General features: G+C 38.4%; 1 protein-coding gene and 1 long non-coding RNA gene across 5 annotated transcripts in view; one reads left to right on the forward strand and one right to left on the reverse strand.

The window, feature by feature from the left end:
* LOC106092613 (uncharacterized) overlaps window positions 1–8,637 on the forward strand; it is a 47,168-nt gene extending 38,531 nt beyond the window's left edge. Inside the window, exon 3 of the long non-coding RNA XR_001222188.2 lies at window positions 8,475–8,637. This is a non-coding gene — a long non-coding RNA (uncharacterized LOC106092613). The remainder of the gene's footprint in view (window positions 1–8,474) is intronic.
* The window catches only part of LOC106092612 (F-box/LRR-repeat protein 16), a 531,167-nt gene that overhangs the window by 458,365 nt on the left and 45,995 nt on the right, over window positions 1–26,807 (reverse strand). The window lies entirely within an intron of this gene.

Raw genomic sequence — 26,807 nt, forward strand, 5'->3', positions numbered from 1 at the left:
TGAGTATGGTTTGGGAGGAAAACATTTCATAAAGAAATTAAAAATATGGCCGCACTATGGGCGGAAATCGAAAAAAGGCCAAATTGAGAAAATTTCGATGTTTTATATACATTAAAATTTATCTCATGAAAGTTCACAAATCACTTATTGACCTCCTTTATTCCAAAATATGAACGATACATATTGACGGTAAGTTTGGTTTTTGCAAGTCCAAAGTTCAACATGTAATAACCAAAATTTTTTTATTAAACTTTACAAATTATTAGAATTTTATTTCCTTATATACTAATACAAATAACTTACATTTTGATATTCTTTTGTTCTCAACTTGGTCCTGAATTTTTCAAAAATTTTGTTTTTCAAATTAAAACTTTTTTTTTTGCGATAAAAAATAAATTTTTTTTTCAGAACCCTTTTTTTTGCTCCGATATTTTAAAATAATTTGAAATACTTCCCCTGTGATCGCTTAGAGCTACCGACCGTTAACCAAAATTTTAATTGAATATCTTTGGCAAAGTCCCCTTTACCATTTAGCAAAATGAATGTGTGCACTTTTTTGCGTTTTAACTAATAAAGCCACTTTCAGAAATATGACCGTCCGTGTTTAAAATAAAATCATTATAGCATGAAAGAGGTGAGAGGTATCCACTTGAAATTTTGCTCAGATCCTTTCTGATAGAGCAGTTGCTTGTTTATTTACGTATAGCTCCCATATAAGCCTATGTTGCGACTTTACTTCTTGGTCCATAAATTTTAAACTTTTTTTTGTTAATTGCAAAAATTGGGCACTTAATGCAAAGTTATGACTTCTAATACTTTAAATAACTAATAGCTACTGAAATTATGTAGAGTGCGAGGTAAAAAAGTCTTTCATGCGGTACATTTTTTAAAAATTTTTCAATAAATGCCTAGGAAATAGTTATATAAATGCATTTAAGGCAATATGTGTATGAGGCAGGTATACCTAAATCTGTACCGATTGCAACGAAATTTAGTGTGTGTTGTTAGAGACGCAAAAAACTTCTATGTAGCAAATTTCGGGCAATTCTGCTTCATAACTTGGGACAGCTATATCAAAAACCGAACCGATTTCTACCAAACTCAGCACGCATGGTGGTAGATGCTACTGAAAAGAATTTGCAAAATTTCGGCAATATTGGGGTGAAAAACGGGCGTGCATATATATGGAAGGTATATCTAAAACTGAAACGATTTCGATAAAATTCATTGGCTATATTAATAATCTTAAGAAAATAGTCTGTGACAAATTTCGTGAAGATTGGTTGACAGATGTGCACAGCAAAGCCATTTTTGAAAAAAAGGCAACACATTTATGGTACCTAATATCTCCCGTATAAAACAGTAAGGCATATATTTCGACTTCATTTTGTTTATCTCGATACAAGAAAAAAATAATGCAATTTTGGTCTTGTACGTCAAAAATTATAAATTCTGTAAAATAAACGATGGTGAAAATGGTAAATTTTGATGCCCTGTATTTCTGCCCTATGCCACTACTGGATGTCCTAATGTCAAAATATAAAAGTATAACATATCTTCTGCAATTGTTTTAAATTCCATCAAAATCGTAGCATATTTGTGGGTTTTATCGAAATTTGGCCACATTTTCCGATTTCCGCTTATAGTGGGCCGGTACACTATTGCGTATGAGTGATAATTTATTTAAGAGATCAATTTCATAGTTCAACAGCCAATCTGGTGGCGGTTGCGGTGGCGAAAGTCCATCTTTCCTTATAGTCTTCATACAAGAGTACCCACATTTTTCAACGGATTAAGCCGAAATTTCTCATTTTGGCCTTCCCATAAAATTTTGAGTATTGTGATATAGCCCGTCCATCATTAACAGTTACCCCCTTTGGGTGTTTGCACAAATCCACATTCGTTATATAAGGGCTACATCGAAACGTAACCTGTATCGACCATTCGAGCAAGACGGACTTCTATTTGCTATTTTATGAGGGATTTCTTTTATTTTATGCACAACCTAGTGCAGGGTGATCTCCACGGCATGCTGCGTGTATTTGGGAAATATGCTGAATGCCCTACTATTTATCATGGTATCCACAATACGTTCCATGATTTTTAGTAAAAAGAACCTAGGGCTTATAGGTCTGTAGACTTTGGTGTCATATAACGGAGTATATGCAAGTACCCTAGTACGCTGTGAAATTAGCGGTCAGATGGAAATATAAGGAAAATATTTTAACAGGTTCGGGCAATTTCAATACTAGGAAGCTCCTCAAGGCTTCCTCTACCATAAAGTCTGTAATGATAAGCCTTCGATCAACCTCATTGAACCAAGATTCCGGTGTCTCCTTGAGTCCCATACAAACAAACAAATTTTGCCCATGAACATTCCACTAAGGAACAGGGGCAAACTTCTCACATATCAATGAGTGCAGTCCGATTCAAGTTTAAGCTCAATGATAAGGGGCCTCCTTTTTATAGCCGAGTCCGAACGGCGTGCCGCAGTGCGACACCTCTTTGGAGAGAAGTTTTACATGGCATAGTACCTCACAAATGTTGCTAGCATTAGGAGGGGAAAACCACCGCTGAATTTTTTTTTTTTCTGATGGTCTCGCCTGGATTCGAACCCAGGCGTTCAGCGTCATAGGCGGACATGCTAACCTCTGCGTTACGGTGGCCTCCTACGGTGGCCGCCTTGAGTCCCATGGTAAGACGTTTTCATCAGAAGCCTCATCATGTCCTTCATTGTCTCTGTTCCAACTCCAATGTCGTCTACTAATGTTTAAGGCAGCGTCATTAACACTATCGACCTTTTTGCAGGAAAGCTTCCAGGGAGCAGGTTATATAAAGTCTGTGGACCTCTTTCTCAATGTTGCGAATCTCCCCGGGCATCCAGGATATTTCTTGGGCTTGTTTCATTTTTCGCATAGGACATCTATCTTCGAAAGACACGACTATTGCAGTCAGTACTGCCACTTTTGGTAGGTTCCTACCACAAATGGTAGGTTCTTGCAGGTTTCTACAAAACATTCCTAGGTTAGGTTAGTTTGAAAAGAGGACGTGGATATTAATCCGCTCCATGCCACTACGGACATACACCTAAGCCAGTAATCGGCTTGTTGTGCGCTCTAAAAACTAAAAAATAACCTCAAAAAGATAATTTTAAGTTAGAAATTTCGTGCTACTTATCATCATCGTGCTACTCATCATCTTCCCCACATGCCCTACACATGTTATCACTTGTCGCACCGATTTTGCATAAGTGGGCTCGTAGTCCTATGTGTCCCGTTATGATACCAATAGCTATACTGCCCTCATTGTTACTTCCTTTCAGTAATAGCCTCGTCTTCTCACGATCTGGATCTTCCCATAGGATTTTCGCAGTCTTATAGACTGTTTCACTGTTCCACAGTGTTACATGCGCGTTTGTCGCCCTCGCCCTTAAATCGCGCTGCGTCGACCTGAAAAGCTTCGGGTTAACCAAGTTTATCGGCGGCAGTTCTCTGCCCTTCACTGCCAAATCGTCCGCCCTTTCATTCGCCCTACCTCGTTATGGCCCGGCACCCAAATGATGCGGATTGTGCCATCCTCAGAGAAGGCGTTAATCTCCTTCTTACACTGCAAGACTGTGCGTGACCTTACCTTCCTGGTTGTTGTTGCTCTAATGGTCATTTTACTGTCCAAAATTGGAAGGTTTTTCTTCTTGTGGGAGGTTGGTAGGCTGACTAAACACCAATTTAATTACCGAGAAAATCGCCGGGGATCACTCAACATCATTTCACTTCATGTCGAGGAGCCTAATACTTTGGCATTGAGTCTCACTGTCTAACATTTCAGAGAAAAAATTGCATAAGTTCCAATATTGACTCAACTGGTACAAATTTTAAGAGATCTAAATTTCGTAAATTCTATATAAGAAATGCGACTTTTGTGCTTTCAAAATTTAATAAAGTCAAACTTACAGCAAAAAGAAAAGAAATAAGAGAAAGTAAGATGTGCAATACGCCATAGTTTCCCTCACGGGATAGGAAATAATACATATTTAGAAAATGCATTTATCATTTATCTATTGGGTTGCCCAAAAAGTAATTGCGGATTTTTCATATAGTCGGCGTTGACAAATTTTTTCACAGCTTGTGACTCTGTAATTGCATTCTTTCTTCTATCAGTTATCAGCTGTTACTTTTAGCTTGCTTCAGAAAAAAAGGGTAAAAAAGTATATTTGGTTAAAGTTCATTCTAAGTTTTATTAAAAATGCATTTACTTTCTTTTAAAAAATCCGCAATTACTTTTTGGGCAACCCAATATAATCACAAGCGCCACCAACCAGTCTTTGTGCGAAATTAAAATTTTTTATATATATATATATATAGATGAATTAATCTATGGTCGTAATCTTATTGACATTGTCGTCAATGTCTTATAGGCTTGGTCTTTGTCTTCCAGGAAATTTGTAGTCTTTCGAAATTTGCACTGTTGGGTTTCACCTCATTCCGAAAGCGTATCGGATTTCCCACTGACCGTGCTATTCTAAACCTGATGTAGTGATGGTCCGGGAAGGAGTGTTCCATGGAGACCCTCCAATCCTGAACATCATCGATTAGATTTTCCGACCATATTGTCACACCTTAAACTTCCTTCCTAATCCTATAAACAAAGATAGCGATGTTACCAAGATTGAGTATTATTAAGTCGTTAGTATCCAAAAATGCTGCTCATGTCACCAGACACTGCACTGCCTGATGTCTTAGTATTAGGATCTTTGCCTATCCTAGTGCAGGCCACCGTAGCGCTCTTCCTTATGCTAGCGACATTTCTGAGGTACTATGCCATCTACAAACTTCACCCAAAACAGTTTTTGCACTGTGGGTTATGAAAAAGAAGCTCCTTATCCTTGGGCTTTAACTAGAATCGGACAACACGCATTTTTACGTCAGAAGTTTGACCCTATTCCTTAATGGAATGTTCATGGGCAAAGTTACATTTTTTCCTATCTTAGTCTTCCCAATTTTGGAGAAGACTGCTTTGGACACGTCCACACCACCCTCCTCCCTATGAAATACCACACATTTCTCCACGAACAATCTTTAGTTTTACTTGCTGCAGACTTTCACCATGCGTTCTGTCGCGAATTTGCTGCTCTATCCTTTGATGAAGACCGTCGCCTTCATGAGTTGGGATATGTGCATCTTTCTCACCAGGTCGACCATTGCGCTCTCCCATGTAATGGGAATATTTCCAACGAGCTTCTTGAGGTGATCCATACATTCTGCGAAGCGCAGCTCGAATTATATGATGGAAGCATGTAGTAGTGCTAAGACATAATGATCTCTTTTTATTCCCTCCACCATAGGATGAGGATATACTAACTTCGTTATTCCATTTGTAACACATCGAAATATAGGTCCAAGGCCACATAAGGTATATATATTCTTGATCGCCATGACATTTTAAGTCGATTTAGCCATGTCCGTCTGTCTGTCCGTCTGTCAAAAGCACACTAACTTTCGAAGGAATAAAGCTAGGCGCTTGAAATTTTGCACAAATACTTCAAATAAAGGAGGTCAGTTGAGATTGTAAATGGGTCATAACGGTTCATTTTTTGATATGGCTCCCATTAAAACCGATCTCCTGATTATTTTTCATGAGCCTCTAGAGGTCGCAAATCTTTGGTTTGGTTGAAATTTTGTACTATGACGTTTTCTATGACATTTAACAGATGTGTCAAATATGGTATGAATCGGTTCATAACCTGGTATAGCGCCCATATAAACCGATGTCCCGATTATGCTTCTTGAGCTTCTTGAGAGCGCATTTCGTATCCGATTTAGCTTCTTGGGCTTCTTGAGAGCGCAATTCATATCCGATTTAGCTAAAATGTTGCACAACAATTTCTCCTATGTTCTCCAACATTCGTGCAAAGTATAGTTAGAATCAGTCCATAAGTTCATGATTAAGTCCATAGTTAGAATCAGCTCCCATTTACCCTATTTCTGGATTTAACTTCTTGAGCACCTATAGGAAGCAATTCTCACATTTTTATTATCTATGTGCCTATAGGGATCAACAGTGCAAACATTTTGACAAATGCGATCCATGGTGGAGGACATATAAGATTCTACCTGGCCGAACTTAGGACACTTTTACTTGTTTGTCATACCCAGTTTAAGTTCTACAACAAGCCAAATCGGACCATATTTGAATGTAGCTGTCATATAGACCGACATCCCGAAATAGGGTTTTGGGCCATTTAAAGGCGCCTTTTTCATAAGATTTGACTAAAATTTGGGAGAGTGGGTTATACGCCACCCGATTGCCGATTATGGAGTAGATTTGCATTTAGTTGCCATATAGAATGATAATTTAAATTGATTGATAACTAGAGTCCGGATTTTTATGCAAAATCCAAAGGTTTGCCACATATTTTTTGCCAAATGCGAACTATATAGATAGCTTATTTTCTCCAAAATCAATAGACATCACCTTTAACAGGGCAGCCATACATAAAGTGAATCATCTAAGTGTAGCTCATACATACATTACTATTCATGGGATTAAGCCATTTTACTAAGAAAAAGCAAACAAGTATGAAATATAAACATTCTATACAAAAAAAAATTAAAACAAAAATTAATTAAAATAAACAAATATTTTGCTTAACACAAAACATAACTACATTGAAACTAATATTTATACTTCTACTTCAATTGATTTTTTTTTAATTGGCTTAGTAGTAGTTATGTGGGTTTTTGTAGATACCGGTTGAAGGACTTTTTTTACATACACATAAAAATATTGTAAAACTGCAACACATTCAATAAACACAATGTATTATTAACAAAAACAGTTAAAATTTTTTAAGATTTATAGAGAAAGCTTTTTTAAATTTACCTAAATTGTGGTTTTCGCATATTTTTTTAATTCTCCCAAAAGTATGCCCTGGTTTTTTTAACTTAGAAACTCAAATTAATGCAACAAAAAATCTTCAATAACTTTCCTCCTAAACGGCTGTAATAAAAAGTGTTTCTTTTATTTTCTTCTTCCTTCTCAAAAATTTCACACAATGCTTTTGTTATAACTAAATGCCTAACGGTATGCAATGACATTGGCATTTAAAGCATACCAGCATATTATTTGGCTTCCTCTCAGTCACTTAGAAGAAAAAGTAATGACTTAATTAAATAATATTTTGGTGCTATAATTAAAAAATCAATGTTTAAGTACAGTATTACAAATATAAAACCCAGAAAGTATGCCATGCAATTAAGTTTGTAAATAAAAAATGAACACAAATACACCAGCAGTACAACAATAGAGGCATAATCCCAGCGACGAAATGAGGAAGGCGATAACCGAATTTAGGTCCCTTTAATGCCTTTAATTGCAATGTTTTCTGTTTATAAGGCCGGAATTAGTTGTGATTTTCATTCGTATAAGGCCTTCGGTTTTGCCACTAAGCATAGCACACCATAACACATTATCTTCTACCTCCTTAAGTGTGTGGTAATAAGTGTACATATTGCCTCTCACTTCTTTAACCTTCGCAGGTCCAAAGGGTTTGTGTTCGTCGTGATCCAAGACCCACTCGGGTGGTCCACTACATAATTTAGAGGAATCCGTCATTTTTATCCCAAAAATTCATACTTGTAGAAAGAAGAACTGAAGCGGACAGCATAAAGTAACATCCCCTTCAACCACTTTCCGCCTTCAGTAGGTTTTCTTTAGAAGTAAAATTGCCCCAAGTCAACCAACTTCTTCCCTAAGACAGTTTCTGCATGAGTTTGGCAAATGCACATACTTAGCTTTATGGGAACCCATTCTTCATCCTACAAACACAAATCGATTGTATGTTTAATTGGATTTATTATTTTATGAATCGTAGCTCAAGTTATGTTCATGCTTTTTAATAAAATATCGTTTCTATTAATGGTGGAGCACAAAATATTTTGTAGAATATAAGAATCCCACTTGGGTGGGTTTTTTGAATACTACGTATAATCATCGAAAAAGGTTAAAAATAATAATTACGGGAAATCAAGGTTGGCGTTTCGATATAATTTTCTTCTAGAGAAAACATATTTTGCCACTGAGTTATTGAAGTTGGAAAATCGAAGATCCCTCCCGGGTGAGTTTTGGGCTTGCGAAGGTTAAATCAGGTGTTTATAATGGCATGATGCAATCTTAGTTTGTTTTGCGTGATCCAAGCAACAAAAACACACAAAGTAACGGCATGTACAGTATCGTATATATCAACAACCAAACAAAATATTTTGTCATCAAAGACAAATAAATTCTATCTCTTTAGCCGCATTTCAAGCCTCGTGCAGTTTCTTTAGCCGCATTTCAAGCCTCGTGCAGTACTGACGCTTTTTTCCACAATGACGAACAAAAAAGTCAAATTTTTATAAAATTTTTTAATTAATTCATAAAAACGCTCCTCAAGTAATGCCATTATATGTTTTTTGTTACATTTATACCATTTTCAGGCTTGACGAACAAAGCAATAGAATTAAACATTGCAATAATATGTCAAAGCTGGAGAACTTTCGTCTGTAAAGGAAGAGAGAGGACTAAAAAAACTACCATCCACACAGTATTTCTATTTCAATTAATTCATTTTCAATAAATGTGTCTTGAATTTGATTCGAACTTGATAAGCGCTTTGGAAGGATTAATTTTCCAGTAATTATAAAGTGGTTCCTATTTACACGCCTGCATAATGTCTCTTAGGAAGGCCTGGCGAAGATCTTTTTTTTGGAAATCAACGATAAGGCCTGAATTCCTGACTCACCTTATGTAAAATGTGCTAAGCAGACCTATGGAATGTCTAGACAGGTTTAAAGAGACCTTCTAATCACATTAGCTCGGCCGCTGGGATGAAGTTTTTTCGCGTGCTTGTATGAGATTAAACAAGTAAAAGCGTGCTAAGTTCGGCCAGGACGAATATTGCGAACCCACCACCATGGACTCTGCTATAAATTTATACTATATAAATTTATTTTATAATTTTATTTTATTCTACACTAGCTGAAGGGGGCCCGCTCCGCTGCGCCTTCTTTTACTTTATATGGAACAAAATTGTCCTTTGGATATTTAGTTTCGAGCTTTTTGTGAAATACCATGCAACGAAAATAATATACGTATATCGCAAAAGCATCACAATATAAATGTCTTTATCTGAATCCCATATGATCTTCACTGGTCTATGAATTGGCTCGCAGGGTTTAGGTCATTAACGTTTGGATGTTAGATATACTCCATTATTAAAAGTCTTTATTTCAGCTCGATATTGTCATGATGTCCGATTTAGGTTTGTTTCGGGGGGCCCAGAAAATATATATGAGCATGGTGCTCTTCTCTCAAATACCATTTATTTAAACCCCGTATTGTCATTGGATTAGGGGTAGTTTATGGGATGAGGCGTCCTCAAACATTTGGCCCCAAAATTTGTACTCTTTGGGGGTGTTTTGGGAAAGAGGTGGTGCCCCAAATACATGGTCCCACATTTGAATACGAGATTCATATACTACTCCCAAATACCTTTATTTGAGCCACATATTGCCATGGTCAGTAAATAATTGTTGTTTGTAGGATGTTGTAGGGAAGGGGTAGACCCCTTTTGAGCAGTGGGGTGGTCCCCCAAACAGTTAGCCCTGAAAATATATCAGCATCGTGCTCTACTCTCAAATATCATTAATTTGAACCACATATTGCTATTGGCCTCAAAATTGGATATCAAATTCGTTTTCTAATCTCAAATACCTTTCATTTAAACCGCTTATTGCAAAAGTCAGTAAATGTATCCGGTTTAGAGTATGGGCCCTAAAAACTATCAATATCGAGATCCACTCCCTTTAAGACCCAATATTGCCATGTTGGGCAAATACGTCCTATTTGTAATGGGGGTGGGATGGCCCCTAGGGAGTTGGTCCCGAATTTTGATATCAGATTCGTGGTCTACTCCCAAATACCTTTCATTTGAGACCCATATTTCCGTAGTCGGCAAACATGACCGGTTTCGGTGGTGTTTTGGGGGATGGGGCGGCCACTCAGTGACTTGGCCCTGCAAATATATATCAGACTCGTGTTCTACTCTTAAATACTTCTTATTATAGACCCATATTAGAATGGCCATTTCACTTTTTCTTTTTTCCGGAATATTGATATCAGATTCGTGCTTTACTCTTAAATACCTTTCATTTGAGCTCCATATTGCTCTTGTAATAAATCTTTCCTCTTTGAGGGTTGCTTTTGGAGGGGGCGGCCCTCCATACACTTGGCCCCACATTTGGATATCAGATTCGTATTCTACACTCAAATACCTTTTATTTGAGCCCCATAATGTTTTGGGGGTTGGGGTGGTCCCCTAAACACTTAGTCCGACAATTGGATAGCAGGTACGTTTTCTACTCCTAAATACCTTTCATTTGAGTCCCATATTGTCGTGAAAATAGTACCCTATTTTCACCACGGGATCATCATACATCATCTGTGAAAATTTCAAGAAAATCGCTTCAGCCATTTTTGAGTCTATAAGGAACACACAAACAAACAAACCGACAAACAAACACAAATTGATTTATATAAAATACTTCTATATATATATAAGATACTTCTAGGAACCAAACATGTATGATCGAGAGACCAGTTTATATGGAAGCTATATCAAGTTATGGACCAATGCGGACCGTACTTGTCACAGTAGTTGGAATTTATAACAAAACTCTATATGCAAAATTACAGCCAAATCGGATAAAAATTACGGCTTATAAGTTCTCAAGATGTCAAAATGGGAGTTCGGTTTATATGGCGGCTATATCAGGTTATAGACCGATTTTAACCGTATTTAGTAAAGTTGTTGGAAGTCATAACAGAACACTACAAGCAATATTTCAGCCAAATCGGACAAACATTGCAGCTTCCAGGGGCTCAAGAAGTCAAATCGGAAGATCGGTTTATATTAGAGCTATATCTAAATCTGAACCGTTATCGCCTATTTGCAATCCCCAACAACCCACATCAATACAAAAGAGCTGTGCAAATTTGAAGTGGAAAGTTTAACGCGTTCGACCGTTATCGTGATTTCGACAGACATGGTTAGATCGCATCAGAATGTCGAGACGATCCAGCCAGATTAATATATCGAGGTTTTACAAACGGAATGACTAGATTAGTATACCGGAGGGCATAAAAACAAAAACTTGGTATCCAAATTGCGGGTGAGGCGCCTAGGGGGATCGACGCACCCTGATAACCCATGACAATATAGGGCTTAAATTAAAGCTATTTTAAAGTAGTAAACGTTTCTGATATACAACTGTGTGCCCACCCCAACCAAAACACCCCTAAATCGGATATATTTACCGACCATAGCATCCCTTCCCCAAAATACCCCCCATATACAACTTATTTACATAAAAGATATTTGAGTGTTGATACGCATCTGATATTGAAGGGCCCCCCAAAGAGGACAGATTTACGACCTTAATAAGGAAAAAGTGTCTATGGGCCCGTCCACCACCATAACACCCCTCAAATAGGACGAATTTCTGACCATTGCAATATGGGGCTCAAATAAAAGGTATTTTAGAGTAGTATACGAATATGGTATATATTTTCAGAGTCAAGCCATTGAATGGCCGCCCTATACCCCAAACCGGGCATGTTTGCCGACTATAAAAATATGGGTCTCAAATAAAAGATATTTGGGTGTAGAGCATGAATCTAATATCAACATTCGGGAGCAACTATTTGCAGGACATCCCACCTCATAACAACCCCCAAATAGCATGTTCTTGCTCACCATGCCAATTTTGGGTTTTTAGAGAGTGGAGCTCGATGTTGATAGTTTTTAAGGCCCACCCCCCCTAAACGGACATACTTTTACAATAAAGGGCTTAAATAAAAGGTATTTGCTATTAGAAAACGAATTTGATATCCATCCAATTTTGGGGCAATATGGAGTTCAAATAAATGATATTTGAGAGTAGAGCACGATGCTGATATTTTTCAGTGCTAAGTGTTTGGTGGACCACCCCAACCCCCAAAACACCCCTAAATTGGACATATTTACTGACCATGGCAATATGAGCGCAAATGAATGGTATTTGGGAATAGAGCACGATATTCATACCCACTTTCGGTACCAAAATTTGGGGTTAAATAAAGCATTTTAAGAATTAAGTGCATCTTATATTCAAATTTAAATGATCCTAAACCCTGCGAGCGAATTCATGGACCAATAAAGAACTTTTGGGATTCAGATAAAGGCATTTATACTGTTAGTCAAGCGATATACATATGCCATTTTCGTGGCATTGTATTTCACTAATAGATTTCATTATCCAAAATAAATATTTAAATATAATTTAAAAGGAGGCGCAGCTGAGCTGGCCCGGTTCAGCTGGTGTTCTCTAAAATTTCACTTTTTTTAGAAAATTTACGAAAATAAAAATTAATACCAAATCCTGCAAGCATGCAAACGACATGGCATCAACTCATGCTCCTTGGGTTATGCACTATAAACCAAAAACTTAAATTATTCATAGATATCAAACCAATTTACTTTAATGCAGCCGAAGAAAGATATTGATTGTTATTATTTCAATATTCTTTTAAGGCCATAACTAAAAATTAACAAACAATTAAATCAAAACCAAGCCCAAAACTGTGCCATGAATTTCGAATATTTTTAAATCCAACCACAACAAAAAGGTTTAAAAGCTTTTTGTGGCAGTACTTTGGTAAACGACTAAAATGATCAATTTGTAAAAGCTTTTGCCTTATTGCACCGCAAATATTTTGGGTAAATATTAAAATGTTTTACAGCTCAATAGCCAGACATCTTGTCTGCTTGGCCATTTCATTAGTTATGGATAGACTAACACACAAACAAGAAACCCTTATGATAACTATTTTTAATCCCTTAAAATTCCATTTGCTTGGACAACCGCATAAAATCCACAATTTTCCCTTTGTGTGAGTGTTTGAAAGTTTTCCCCTTAGACCACTTAAATAAGTCATTCATTTGCCTCATCCACAGAGAAGCCAAAGGAAAAATGGATTTTTGTTCCATACTCAAAGCACCTGTTCTCTTCTCTCTTCCTGGACTTTGGTCAACATTCAGCTTTCACTACTTTTTTAATTGCTAGGCTTAGTAATTTGCAGAATTGTACGTCGTTTTATCAGCATTACCGGCAACCACATTCAGTCAGTCGCTACGTTTTTCATTCATGTTTTTTATGTTAATTGAAACTGTCGGAAAAAGGGCATTACTTAGAAATCCTGTTTTGTTTTTGTGGCGAAAAAAAATTAAATTACTTAGTCAAAAAATATGAAAAGAAGGTTCAAAGACCTTTAATACAAAACAACGCTTACGTTTATTACTTAGAAAAAGAGAATCCCTACCTAATGCTTGTTGGCAATTGTACGACCAACAAAATAAAATTTTTGTGGCTTTATTAGCAGGTGGCGTTTATAATGTAACAGGTTTTGGCGTATATTTATGAATTTTTAATGAAATAATTGACTCTGGCTTCTTCATGGGATGAATGATGAAGACAAGAATTCTATTTTTTTAATGTTTGCGGCACAGTGGTACAAAAACCAAACAATTTTCCCCCAAAGCGTATAACCTTGACTATGGTGAAATGTTTTTCTTTTCGATTTTTTGCAAAAAATAAAAAATTTCAACAAAATTCATTGAATAAAACGAAATAATAACATTTTCAGAATTTTTCATAAAACTTTGGCTCTACAGTTACCTCAATATCGTCCACCCGGACACCAACCTTCAAATAACTTTGTGATTATCTTTGATGTCAATTTTTATACCCTCAACCATAGAATGGGGGTATACTAATTTCGTTATTCTATTTGTAACATCTCGAAATATGTGTCTGCGACCCCACAAAGTATATATATTCTTGATTGTCACGTCATTTTAAGTCGATCTAGCCATGTCCGTCCGTCGAAGGAGTAAAGCTAGCCAGTTGAAATTTTGCACAATTACTTGTTATTAGTGTAGGTCGGTTGGGAATGTAAATGGGCCAAATCGGTTCATGTTTTGATACAGCTGCCATATAAACCAATCTTGGGTCTGGACTTCTTGAGCCTCTAGAGGGCGCAATTCTTATCCGATTTGACTGAAATTTTGCACGTGGTGTTTTGGTATCGCTTTCAACAACTGCGCTAAGCAAGATTCAAATCGGTCGATGTTTTGATATAGCTGCCAAATAAACCGATCTTGGGTCTTGACTTCTTGAGCCTCTAGAGGGCGCAATTCTCGTCTGAACACAGTGATACTAAAACACGTAGTGTAGTATGATTCAAATCGGTTCATAATTTGGTATAGCTGTCATATAAACCGATCTTGGATCTTGACTTCTTGAGCCAATAAAATGCGCAATTCTCATCCGAATTGGCTGAATTTCGCACGAGGTGTTTCGTTATGACTTCCAATAACTGTGTTAAGTATGGTGCAAATCGGTACATAACCTGATATAGCTGTCATATAAACCGATCTGGGATCTTAACTTCTTGAGCCTCCAGAGGGCGCAATTATCATCCAATTTGGAAGAAATTTCATACAACGGCTTCTCTCATGACCTTCAATATAAGATTCGGCCCGGCTGAACTTAGCACGCTCTTACTTGTTCCCTTGGTTTCTTCATCCCTCTCACAAAAATTCCTCCTGATTACGTATTTAGTAATTTTCCGACGATGTTTGGGCGGCATATTTCATGTTTCGTTTAACTTGAGTTTTCCGGGAAAACGTATTTCTGAACTGTCATTAACAGGCCAAATGTCAATATCACTAAGAATCTCTGAAGGAGCTTATATTCTCTCAATGGGAATATTTCAATTAGGTTTAAAACCCACATAAGACATACCTACCTCCACGCTCGCACACGTAGTCAGGTAATGCCACTTTACTGTTGGTTGCCATCTAACTTACTACACAAAAAAGGGGTACAGTTAAAGGGGTAGTAAAAGGGGAAAGACAAATGGAAAGTCTTGCCCCTGAGGATAAAAGAAACAAATTTGATGCCGAAACAAATTTCCGCTTTTGTTCTGAAATACACAGTTGACATTGACATTTCGATTCATTTGTGTATTGATTTAACCTGAATCAATGGATTGTATATCTACGCAGTAGGCGGCGTGTCATACGCATGCATTTATAAAGATGTAACCAGAAAATTCTGTTTAAATAAACTTTTGTATTAACGCCTTACTATGGCCTAAAATATTCAAAGGTTAGGTTAAAGCGGTAGCATAAAATGTAGCATTAAGTTCCGTGCATCAGATAGTGTCGTCCTCAGTGCGGCTGTGATGCACAACCAAGCCATCCTTTGGATCCGGTTAAGTATTAAGTAGTAGGTGGACTTTTAAAGGTCCCACAGCTGCAGTATATACCTAATGAATGACACGCAGTCTAAACCCCCAACTTTTGCCAATGGCTCTCTTGCAGATGTATAGGGTAAAGATGGGCTTTCTTGCCCTTTCCAAAATGTTGGATTGAAAGCACACAGGTATTTTGCACTTTCTGTAACTGGAACATTCTCTTCACCGAAGGACGACGAAAATCTTTAGCCTTCGTGTGATAGGGTTTTCCTGCTTTCGGAATGAAAATGACCTTTGTGTCCCTCCATCCCACAGGTATATATGACATTCTGATACAAGCAGAGTATATCTCCCCAAGCCAGGGAACCAGTCTATCAGACACAGCTTGTAATTCAACCGGTGATACATCATCGGGGCCTGGCGACTTAAAGGAGTCGAAACTTCTTATCGCCCAAAGGATTTTCGGCTCGGACACAATTTCCCTAATCGCCTCCGACGAATGCATACCATTAGTTCGCCCTTATATATTCTTAGCTCACCCTTATAGATGTCCCAATCGTGTGGTGCTCTTGTGGCTTTTGCTCTGTTGAAGAGTTTTCTGCAGTCCTTCCTTTGACCAACCAGCTCTGGGGTCCACCATGGCGGTCGTTGTTTGCCCCTTGGCTTGTCACTAGGGCATGCTAACAAGAGTGAGTCATTCAGGGTATTCGTGATCAGCTTGACCACTATGTCTATATCCTCCGTAGTTTCCACTTCCTATTCTGGTCTAGAAGGGATAGTGGTGCAGAATTTGTGCCGAAATTTATTCCAATCCGCCTTTCTTCAGTTTAGCCGAGGGACCACTACTTCAGTATTTTCTCCAAGGCTAAAACTAATATAACGATGATCAGAGCAGCTTTGGAAATCCCACTCTTCCCAGTCGCATATTCTTCCACTTATATCTTCCGATACAAATGTAATATCTTATACCTCCTGCCTGTTCCTCTGGTAATAAAGGTCGGTTTATCCCCTTAATTACAAATCACCAGATTGCAACTTATAATATATTCAATAAGCAGCTCACCCCTTTCGTTGACATCCGATCATCCCCATATCTGGTCTGCCCCTTTCCCAAAATATCCTACAAGCAGCAATTTTTTACTGTCAAGAGGTGACCTTGTTTCTAAACTGCTTACATAATCCAAAGCAGCATCGATTTGCCAGTATTATTCTCTGCTTTATTTCAAAACTGGTGTTATCCGTTTCGGTTACGGCGGTGCGGGAGTAGATAAAGTTACTGACTATCTCAAAGTTGTAGTTTCCAACTTTCTCCATTTTCTTTATCTGCTCGATTGTGCATGGCGTTTTGGGTGTTGACACCAACCATTTCGTGTTATCTCCACTTACTGCCAGACCCATTTTCACTGACTCTCTTTCGATTCTTTCAAAGGCTGCAGTTACTACTTCCGGAGACCGACCTATGATATCGATGTCGTCGGCATAGGCGAGTAGCATGTGTTCTCTTGTGATTAGTGTGCCATTTCTAATCACATCTGCTTTTCGTATAATCTTCTCCAGCAGGATATTAAGGAGATCATACGGTAAGCTGTCTCCTTGCCTGAAACCTCGTTTGGTATTAAGTGGTTCCGAGAGATTCTTTCCTATTCTTACTGAGGAACGCGTATCAGCAAGTGTCATCCTGCAGTGTCTTATTAATTTTGCATGGATACCAAACTCAAACATGGTTTGAAATACCTTTGAACGTAAAGGAGTATCGAAAGCGGCTTTGTAGTCAACAAAGAGATGGTAGGTGTTGATTAGTCCTTCTCCGGTCTTTTCCACGATTTGGCGCAGTGTGAATATCTGGTCGAAGGTGGATATATCAGGTCTAAAGCCGCATTGATGGGGCCCAATTATCTTATTGACTTTTGATTTAAAATCTTTCTAACAGTACGCTCGAGAGTATCTTGTATGCGATGGGGAGGAAACTTATTCCTCTGGAGTTGGCACATTCCTTCTTGTCTCCTTTCTTGTGTGCGGAACATAGTATGCTGAGGTTCCAATCATCGGGTATGCGTTCTTCTAGCCAGATTGCGCAGATAAACTGATATAGTTCAGTGGTAACCCGTCGGCTCCTGCTGCCGTGTTGTTCTTCAGTCGGGTCACTGCAACCTGGACCTCATTCTGACTAGGTAAACAGGAGGTAAACATTATATACCATCATCATTGATTGGTTCGGCGGTATCCTCTTCGCTGCCAACGTCGGAAACTAGCAGTTGGGTTAAATGTTCTTTCCACATCCTCAGCATGCTATCTGTGTCAGTTGCCAGATTTCCTTCTTTGTCTCTGCAGGAGGATGTGCCTCGCACCAAAGCCCTCGGTTTAATGTTTAATTCTTTGGTAGAATTTCCGGACTTCATTCTGACTCCTGTACATCTCAATTCGCTCACACTCACGTCTTTCCATTTCCTTTTTATACCCTCCACCATAAGATGGGGGGTATACTAATTTCGTCATTCTGTTTGTAACTACTCGAAATATTCGTCTGAGACCCCATAAAGTATATATATTCTTGATCGTCGTGACATTTTATGTCGATCTAACCATGTCCGTCCGTCCGTCCGTCTGTCTGTCGAAAGCACGCTAACTTCCGAAGGAGTAAAGCTAGCCGCTTGAAATTTTGCAAAAATACTTCTTATTAGTGTAGGTCGGTTGGTATTGTAAATGGGCCATATCAGTCCATGTTTTGATATAGCTGCCATATAAACCGATCTTGGGTCTTGACTTCTTGAGCCTCTAGAGTGCGCAATTCTCATCCGATTGGGATGAAATTTTGCACGACGTGTTTTGTTATGATATCCAACAACTGTGCCAAGTATGGTTCAAATCGGTCCATAACCTGATATAGCTACCATATAAACCGATCTTGGGTCTTGACTTCTTGACCCTCTAGAGGGCGCAATTCTTATCCGATTGGAATGGAATTTCGCACGACGTGTTTTGTTATGATACCCAACAACTGTGCCAAGTATGGTTCAAATCGGTCCATAACCTGATATAGCTACCATATAAACTGATCTTGGGTCTTGACTTCTTGACCCTCTAGAGGGCACAATTCTTATCCGATTTGAATGAATTTTTGCACGACGTGTTTTTTTATTATATCCAACAACAGTGCCAAGTATGGTTCAAATCGGTCCATAACCTGATATAGCTACCATATAAACCGATCTCGGGTCTTGACTTCTTGACCCTCTAGAGAGCGCAATTCTTATCCGATTGGAATGGAATTTCGCACAAAGTATTTCGTTATGATATCCAACAACTGTGCCAAGTATGGTTCTAATCGGTTCATAACCTGATATAGCTGTCATATAAACAGATCTGGGGATTTGATTTCTTGAGCTTCTAGAGGGCGCAATTCCTATCCGATTTGGCTGAAATTTTGCATGACGTATTTTATTTTTACTTTCAACAACTGAGTCAAATAAGGTTCAAATCGGTTCATAACCTGATATAGCTGCCATATAAACCGATCTGGGATCTTGACTTCTTGACCCCTAGAGGTCGCAATTATTATCCGATATGCCTGAAATTTTGTACGATGGATCCTCTCATGACCATCAACAAACGTGTTTATTATGGTCTGAATCGATCTATAGCCCGATACAGATCCCATAAAAATCGTTCTCTCTATTTTACTTCGTGAGCCCCAATGGGCGCAATTCTTATACGAATTGGCTGAAATTTTACACAGGTCTCCAACATATAATTTAATTGTGGTCCGAACCGGACCATATCTTGATATCGTTTTAATAGCAGAGCAACTCTTTTCTTATATCCTTTTTGGCCTAAGAAGAGATACCGGGAAAAGAACTCGACAAATGCGATCCATGGTGGAGGGTATATAAGATTCGGCCCGGCCGAACTTAGCACGCTTTTACTTGTTCTTTCTGCGGAACAGACGCAGAAATGAAGGAGAAGTATCTCTCCTTTTCTCCCGATACCTCTCCTTCATCTGTCGCGTTGCTACTGATTGCAGGGTTGCTCTATATGCCGCATTCTTGGCTTCAATAGCATCTCGACACTCTTGGTCGTACCATGGGTTACTTGGAGGAGGCTTCCGGTATCCAAGTACGGATTTCACGGCATTTTCCATGGAGTGGGCACTGGTTTGCCACTGCGCCATTATATCATGGGAAAAATGGGCGGAGCAGCGGCACTCTAGGCACTCGGAGAAAATATCCTTGGTCTGCTCGTCCTTGTCTTCCGTCGGGGCATGGGCACAAATAAGGCTGATGTTAAAGAATTTGGCTTTTATGCGCGTTGTGGCTAACTTCTCATACACGGGAGTAAAGCTGCAGACAAGGTGTTTCAGTCTCCGACTAACCATAAATCCACAACCAAATTCATGTCTCGTGTTATGACAGCTATAGTATAGTTCGTCGCCAATTGGTGTTGTAGTGACACCATTCCCAGTCCATCGCACTTCCTGTAAGGCGGTAATATCTGGCTTGTACTTCTACTCTATAGAGAGTGCGGACATTCCAAATGCAGATCCGTAAATCATGGTAGTTTTTTCGTTTGCGTGGGTCGACGAGGGGTAATCACCAGTGCCATAATGTTATTCTCTGACTTCCGGTCTGGCGTACCTATGATTATAGCCTATTAATATGTTGAATTTAAACTTAAAGCCAATTGAAAATTGCCTATGCAAATCCAAGTTTTGCCACCAAAAACTAATTCTTGCAGTCTTGGTCTGGTTTTAAAGAAAACTTTTTAACATGATTATGATCTAAGAAAACCCTTTCTCATATCACCTTAAGATGCTAATAGCAAACACGTGCACATAAATACTGTCTTTTAGAGGTAAAAACAGCAAAGATAAAAAATTGTTTGCAATTAGAATAATTTATGTGAACCACAAATGAATTCCACATTGAGACCTGCTTAAATGATTATTGAACTATACCGCAAATATCCTTGTAGAAATTATTCGTAAGCCAAAATGTTACCTTGCGGGTGCCACGCTCACTCAAAGGCGTCATACTCTTACTAAGTAATCCGGAAGTGGTGAGAGGGGGAGTTAAAAGGCTTTAAGCATTTGTTGTTGTGTATGTGTATATTACAATTACCATGGTTAATGTGACATCAAAGACGCACGCTTTGGTTGCCAACCACACCAAGGCAAACATTATCCGTTGAAGGGTGCGTTAGAGGTATGAAATGTGTATGTCTGTACGATAGATAGATGGGCGCTACTTTGAAAGTAGAAGGATTTCAATCCTAAATGGAGTATGAGACCCCGTAATAACTCTATTCTGGCATGGAGGGCGAGAGAGAGAAGGATTATTTGTGTGCAGCCAAGTAAGTTAGAGTACTTGTTACACACCCACCCATCCAAAAACAACCACAAACAGAAAATACTAAAGCCAGCACGCACGAATACACTCTGAGTGTAAGAAAATGCTAAACCAGAAGTTGTACAACATGTTTTGTTTGTTGTGAAGCGCTTTCACTACAACAGCACCCTTTGAGGCGGAAGTTAAAGGGGAAAACACACTCATACATACACTCCAGTAAGAGTGGTTATACGTGGGTATATTTGCAACAAAGCTTTATTTAAAAACTGAGAGTGCTCATAGACTAACAGGGTTTTATTTTTTGCTTCTGTTAAAGATGACAAAGGGGGAAGCACCCCCTCGCATTCACTCACATAGTCCATATTGTGAGTGATATATGTATGTAACTGTGTTGTGTATGGAGAATGATAACGCGCGGGCAGATGCCACAGTAACGGTTGCGTTAGAAACTTGCTCCCATATCAAAGGGATGCATAGTGCTTGTTTTTATTGTGTTTTTGTTTATAGGTGTGGCAATGTGCATTTTTATTTTCTCCGAGTTTAGCGAGTTAACCTGGATCAGTATATTTGCAGCTGTATGTCGCTACTTGGGAGAAACAAAATTAAGTTGATGAAGAGCATGTTGTTTGCAGTGTTTGACGTAGTTCATAGTTACGTATATGTGGTGTTTTGTTTGATAGCATATTACCCACTATACAAGGAAGTGCATGTGGCCAAATTTGACAAAAACTGTTTTTATTCCAATTTATTTTTTTGTTTCCGGAACAGATTTATGTAAGTTTAACACTTCCATAGTTTTATAGAGTGCTAGTGACGGTACAAATACCTCAGAGCTGTAAATAATTTTATATATATGAGAATGGACCAGAATGGAAATCCTAGCGATAACATGTGCCAAAAACATTTTTCTTTAATCCTATCATAAACGAACACTGGCGCTCGGAAATTATGTACAAGGAACGACTTCTGAAAAAATTGCAATAATATGGTGGAAACAAAAGCAGTGCGAGCATCTGCGTTGCCAATTACTGTGAAGAAGATTTTCCACTTTTTCACCATCTTGCTTGTTGAAGTTTCGATCGACTTTGGTTCGATCGCTGGTTTTCAGAAAGCCATTGAAGACCACCAAGATGCATTGGATAGTATGTCAGCCTATGAATGTAAAGGTCTGGGTTCGAATTCAAACGAAAATATCAGAAAAAGATCTAATCGTTATTTACCCTCTTAATGCAGGCGACATTTGTGAGGCCTTTAGGCATGTAAAGAGAGGTACCTCAGTTACTAATAGGGATTTGCATGGGCAAATTTGAACCAATTAGCATCTCTCGTTTTTATTATAACCTACACCACTACTGTGGCACAGGGTATTATAAGTTACTGAATATGATTGTAACAGCCATAAGGAAGAGAGATAAACCCATTGATAAGTATTCCTGTCGACTCAGAATCACTTTCTGATTTGATTTACCTATGTCCGTCTCTCTGTCCGTCTGTTCATGTTAATTTGTATATAAACTACAGGTCGCAGTTTTCATCCAATCGTTTTCAAATTTGGTACAGATATAATTTTCGGCATATTGAAATTGGAAAAAATCGGTTCAGATTTAGATATCATCTGGGTTAAGAGATGACTTTGAGTGCATTCCAAATCATATTTCAAAGCTTCCGCTTGAGATACCACATTTTTAAAAATCCGCAGGGTCTCCTGTGTCTATCCCAATTTGAGGGTAAAAAGTGTACTCTCCTACCAAAGACCTTTTATTGCTGTTCTATTCTATCCTGATCGACCTTCATTTATTATTATACCCTACACTACCACTGTGGTACAGGGTATTAAAACCTTGTGCATTTATTTGTTTGTTTTTTGAAAAAAAAAATCATTCCAGATTTAGATATAGCTCCGATATGGCTGATTATAGTTGTAGAAGCCACAATTTTAGTCCGATTCTTATAAGACTTTGTATTAAATATTTTATATAAATATTTTATATAGATATAGCTCCCATATATATCTTTTAACCGTCCTTTGATTTTTAAAAATTTGACAGTCCGTCAAGATTTAGATATATGTAGCTCCCATACAGATATTTTATATGATATTGCCTTTAACGCTCTAGTAGCCACAATAAGGTCCTATCGTAAGCAAAGGTTCACAAGTTTATAAGGTTCTGTTCAATATATCAACAGGTGTGCAAATTTAAATCTGACTATATTTCAACATAATATTAAAATATTTCAATATTCATTAAAAGTAGTATGCAGACACGTTGGTGTAGGGTAGTAGCTTTTTACTATACTTTTAAATACCTTCTATTTGATATCCATATTGTCCCAATCGGTTCAGATGTCTGGCTGGGGTGTTTTAGGGGGTGGGGAGGCCCCTCAGACACCAAGGAATAAATTTTTATGTCAGATTTGTATTCTACTTTTAAATACCGTACATTTGATACCCATAATGCCCAAAGAGGTGAAAGAGACCGGTTGGGGTTTTGGGGGTGGGGAACCCACCAAACACTATAGGCGAAATTTGTATACCAAGTTCGTACTCTACTATGAAATAACTTTCATTTGATACCCATATTGTCGCAATCGTTAAACATGTCCGTGTGTGGGGGTTTTGGGATGGGGCGTCCCCCCAGGTTATTTGACTCACAAATTTTAAACCAATTTCGTATTTTTGGGGCACCATAAGGTGGCATACAAAATTTCGCTTAAATCGGTGCACGCATAACCGAGAATTGGCGTTTTTGAAAATTGGTGTACGGGGGAGGGTCCCCTCCTTCAGCTATCAAAGAATGTAGTACCCTATTTTCACCGGGGGCTCAAACTCTACCATCTGTGAACATTTCATTAAAATCGGTTCTGCCGTTTTTGAGTCTATACGGAATAGACAACCCAACTAATAAACAAAGCGCAACAATTTCATTTTTATATAAATATATGGCTTGATTTTCACTCTTAGAGCCACTGCCAGCGCATTTATTCGCCAGTCTTCTCAAAATTTTGAACAACGCTTTCCTCGACAACTTCCACAATATCCATATGTTTGTCCGATTTTGAGAAATATAGCAAAAAAGTTCTCATTTGCTTACCGATTCTCTCGAAATTTAGCAGGAAGGATTTTGTCTTGACTCTCGACATTACTGGCGAATTTCATAGAAATCGGTTTAGATTAAGGTATAGCTCTCATATATATATCGCCCGATTTACACTCCCAGAACCACTGCAAACTCATTTATTGACCAATCTTCGTCCGATTTTGAGAAATATTGTAATAAAGTGCTCATTTGCTAATCGATCCTCTTGAAATTTGCCAGCTCCGCTGCGCCTTCTTTTACTTTATATGGAACAAAATTAACCTTGAAATATTCATTTTCAACAATTTAAGAGCTTTTAGTGAAGTACCATGCTACGAAAATAGACTATCGCTTGACTAACAGTTTAACAATATCAGTGCCTTTATCTGAATCCCATATGATCTTTATTGGTCTACGAATTTGAGTTTGAATGTAAAGTGTACTTCATTCTTAAAAAACTTTATTTCAGCCCGATTTTCTCATGATATCTGATTTAGTGGTGTTTTCGGGGGTGATGTGGTCCCCCAGACACTTGGCCCTGAAAAAATATCAGCATCGTGTTCTTCTTTCAAATACCATTTATTTAAACCCCATATTGCCATTGGTTTAGGGAAGTTTCAGGATGAGACGTCTCCCAAACAGTTGGTCCCAAAATTGGTAATCAAATTCGTTTTCTAATCTCAAATACCTTTCATTTGAGCCACATATTGGCATGGTCGAAAAATTTTTACCCTTTGGGGGTGTTTTGGGGAAGAGGACACGCCCTAAATACATGGTCCTACATTTGGATATCAAATTCGTATTCTGCTCCCAAATACCTTTATTTGAGCCCCATACGGCGATGGTCAGTAAAAAATTGCTGTTAGTGGGGTATTTTGGGAAAGGGGTAGACCCCAAGAAAATTGGTCCCGAAAGTGGGTATCAATTCTTGATTTACCCTCCAATACCTTTCATTTAAGCTCCACATTGACATGGTCGGTAAATATTCCAGATTTAGGGGTGTTTTGGGGATTGGGGTGGTCCTCCAAACACTAAGCCCGGATAATATATCAGCAACGTGCTCTATTGTCTTATAACTATATATCATTTATTTGGATCCTATATTGCCATTGGCCTCAAAATTGGATCAAATTCGATTTCTAATCTCAAATACCATTCACTTAAACCCCTTATTAAAAAAGCCAGTAAATATGTCCGGTTCTGGGTGTGGGCCCTAAAAACTATGAATATCCAGCTCCACAGTCTTGAAGGCCCAAATTGTCTTGGTGAGCAAATACGTCCTACTTGGAGGTTGTTATGATGGTGGGACGTCTCCTAAACAGTTGTTCCCGAATGTTGATGTCAGATGAGATTCTTACTCAACTCTCAAAAACCACATTGGAACTGCATATTAATATAGTCGGTATATATAAGGTTAAGGGGAAGTTTATGAGGTGAGGCGTCCCTGCAACACTTTGCTGTGCAACAGATACAGATTTGAGTCCCTTTTTATCATAATCCACAAATATCTTTGAGGGGTATGCAGGGTGGGACGGCCACCCACGCACTTAGCTCTAAAAAAATGTCAGCTTCATGCTCTACCCTCAAATTTCTTTTATTTGAGCCCCAATTGCCATTGGTTTAGGGGGAGTTTATGGGGTGACACGACCGCCAAACATTTGGGCTCAAAGTTAGATATCAAATTCGTTTTCTTCTATAAAATATCCATTATCTATCGCCATAGTAGGCAATCATAATCGGTTTGGCATCGATTTTGTTTGAGAACTATAGATCTCATTCAAGTCCACACTAATTAATGTTTATACGTGGTGGGGATAAACAGGGGGTATATTTATTTAGCCATTCCGTTTTCAACACATCGAAATATCAATTTCCGACCTTACAAAGTATATATATTTCGGATCGTCGTAAAATTCTAAGACGATTAAACGATATCCATGTATCTGTCCGTGTATACGTCTGTCCATCCGTCTGTTGTTATCAATTTACAGCCTTCAAAAATTGAGATATTGAGCTGAAATTTAGCACAGATACGTTTTTTTGATGCACGCTGGTTAAGTTCTTGAACGGGCCAAATCGGTTCATATTTCGATATAGCTGCTATATAGACGAATCTGCCGATAAAGGGTCTAATGCCCATTAATGCTTTATTTTTTACCGGATTTCGCTCAAATTTAAAACAGTGAGTAGTTTAAGGCCTCCCGACATCTGACTAAAATATGGTTCAGATCGAACTATATTTAGATATAGCTGTCATATAGACCGATCACCCGATTAAGGGTCTCAAGCCCTTAAAAGCTTTATTTTTAACCGATTTCGGTGAAATTGGAAACAGTGAATTGTTTTGAGCCTCCCGATATCCGAACTTAATATGGTTGAGGTCGGACTATATTAAGATATAGCTGTCATATACACCGGTCTGTCGATAAAGGGTCTGATGCCTATAAAAGCTTTATTTTTTATCCAATTTCGCTGAATTTTGAAAAAGTGAGTTGTTTTAAGCCTCCCGTTATATAGGTGCCATATAGAAAGAACTCTCGAGCGCATTTATTATCCGATTGCGTTGAAATTTTGTTAAGCTTTTCGAAATTCCTTTCCTTTTTAGGGTAGGATTGGGGGTGGGGCGTTGCCTTTTTACACGTCCTTTCATTTGAATACAATATATTCTCGGTCATCCTGCATGAGAGTTTGGCGTTGCATTTATTGGGAGGAGCGTGTCGCTCCCCTTACGCTAAAAACCAACGACAATTTATTTGAGTCTTTTATTGTCGCGATCTGTTGTCCGGCGGGTAGTGGGTGGGCCGGTCCCAGACTCTGTCTTAATTGTGCATACTAAATTCGTAGTCAACACCTTTCTTTCAATACCCATTGTGTGACGTTGGGCATTTATGCCCGTATTGAGGTGTGGGGTTGGGTGGTGTTTTTGGGGGTGGGGGCCCCCCAACACTTATGGTAACATTTTAATGTCAAGTTCGTATTCTACTCTTAAATACCTTTCATTTGATACCCATATTGCCCAAAGCGGTGAAAGTGTCCTCTTGCGGCTTTTTTGGGG

This window comes from Stomoxys calcitrans, chromosome 1 (genome assembly GCF_963082655.1).
Source record: "Stomoxys calcitrans chromosome 1, idStoCalc2.1, whole genome shotgun sequence".
Taxonomy (NCBI): Eukaryota; Metazoa; Arthropoda; class Insecta; order Diptera; family Muscidae; genus Stomoxys; species Stomoxys calcitrans.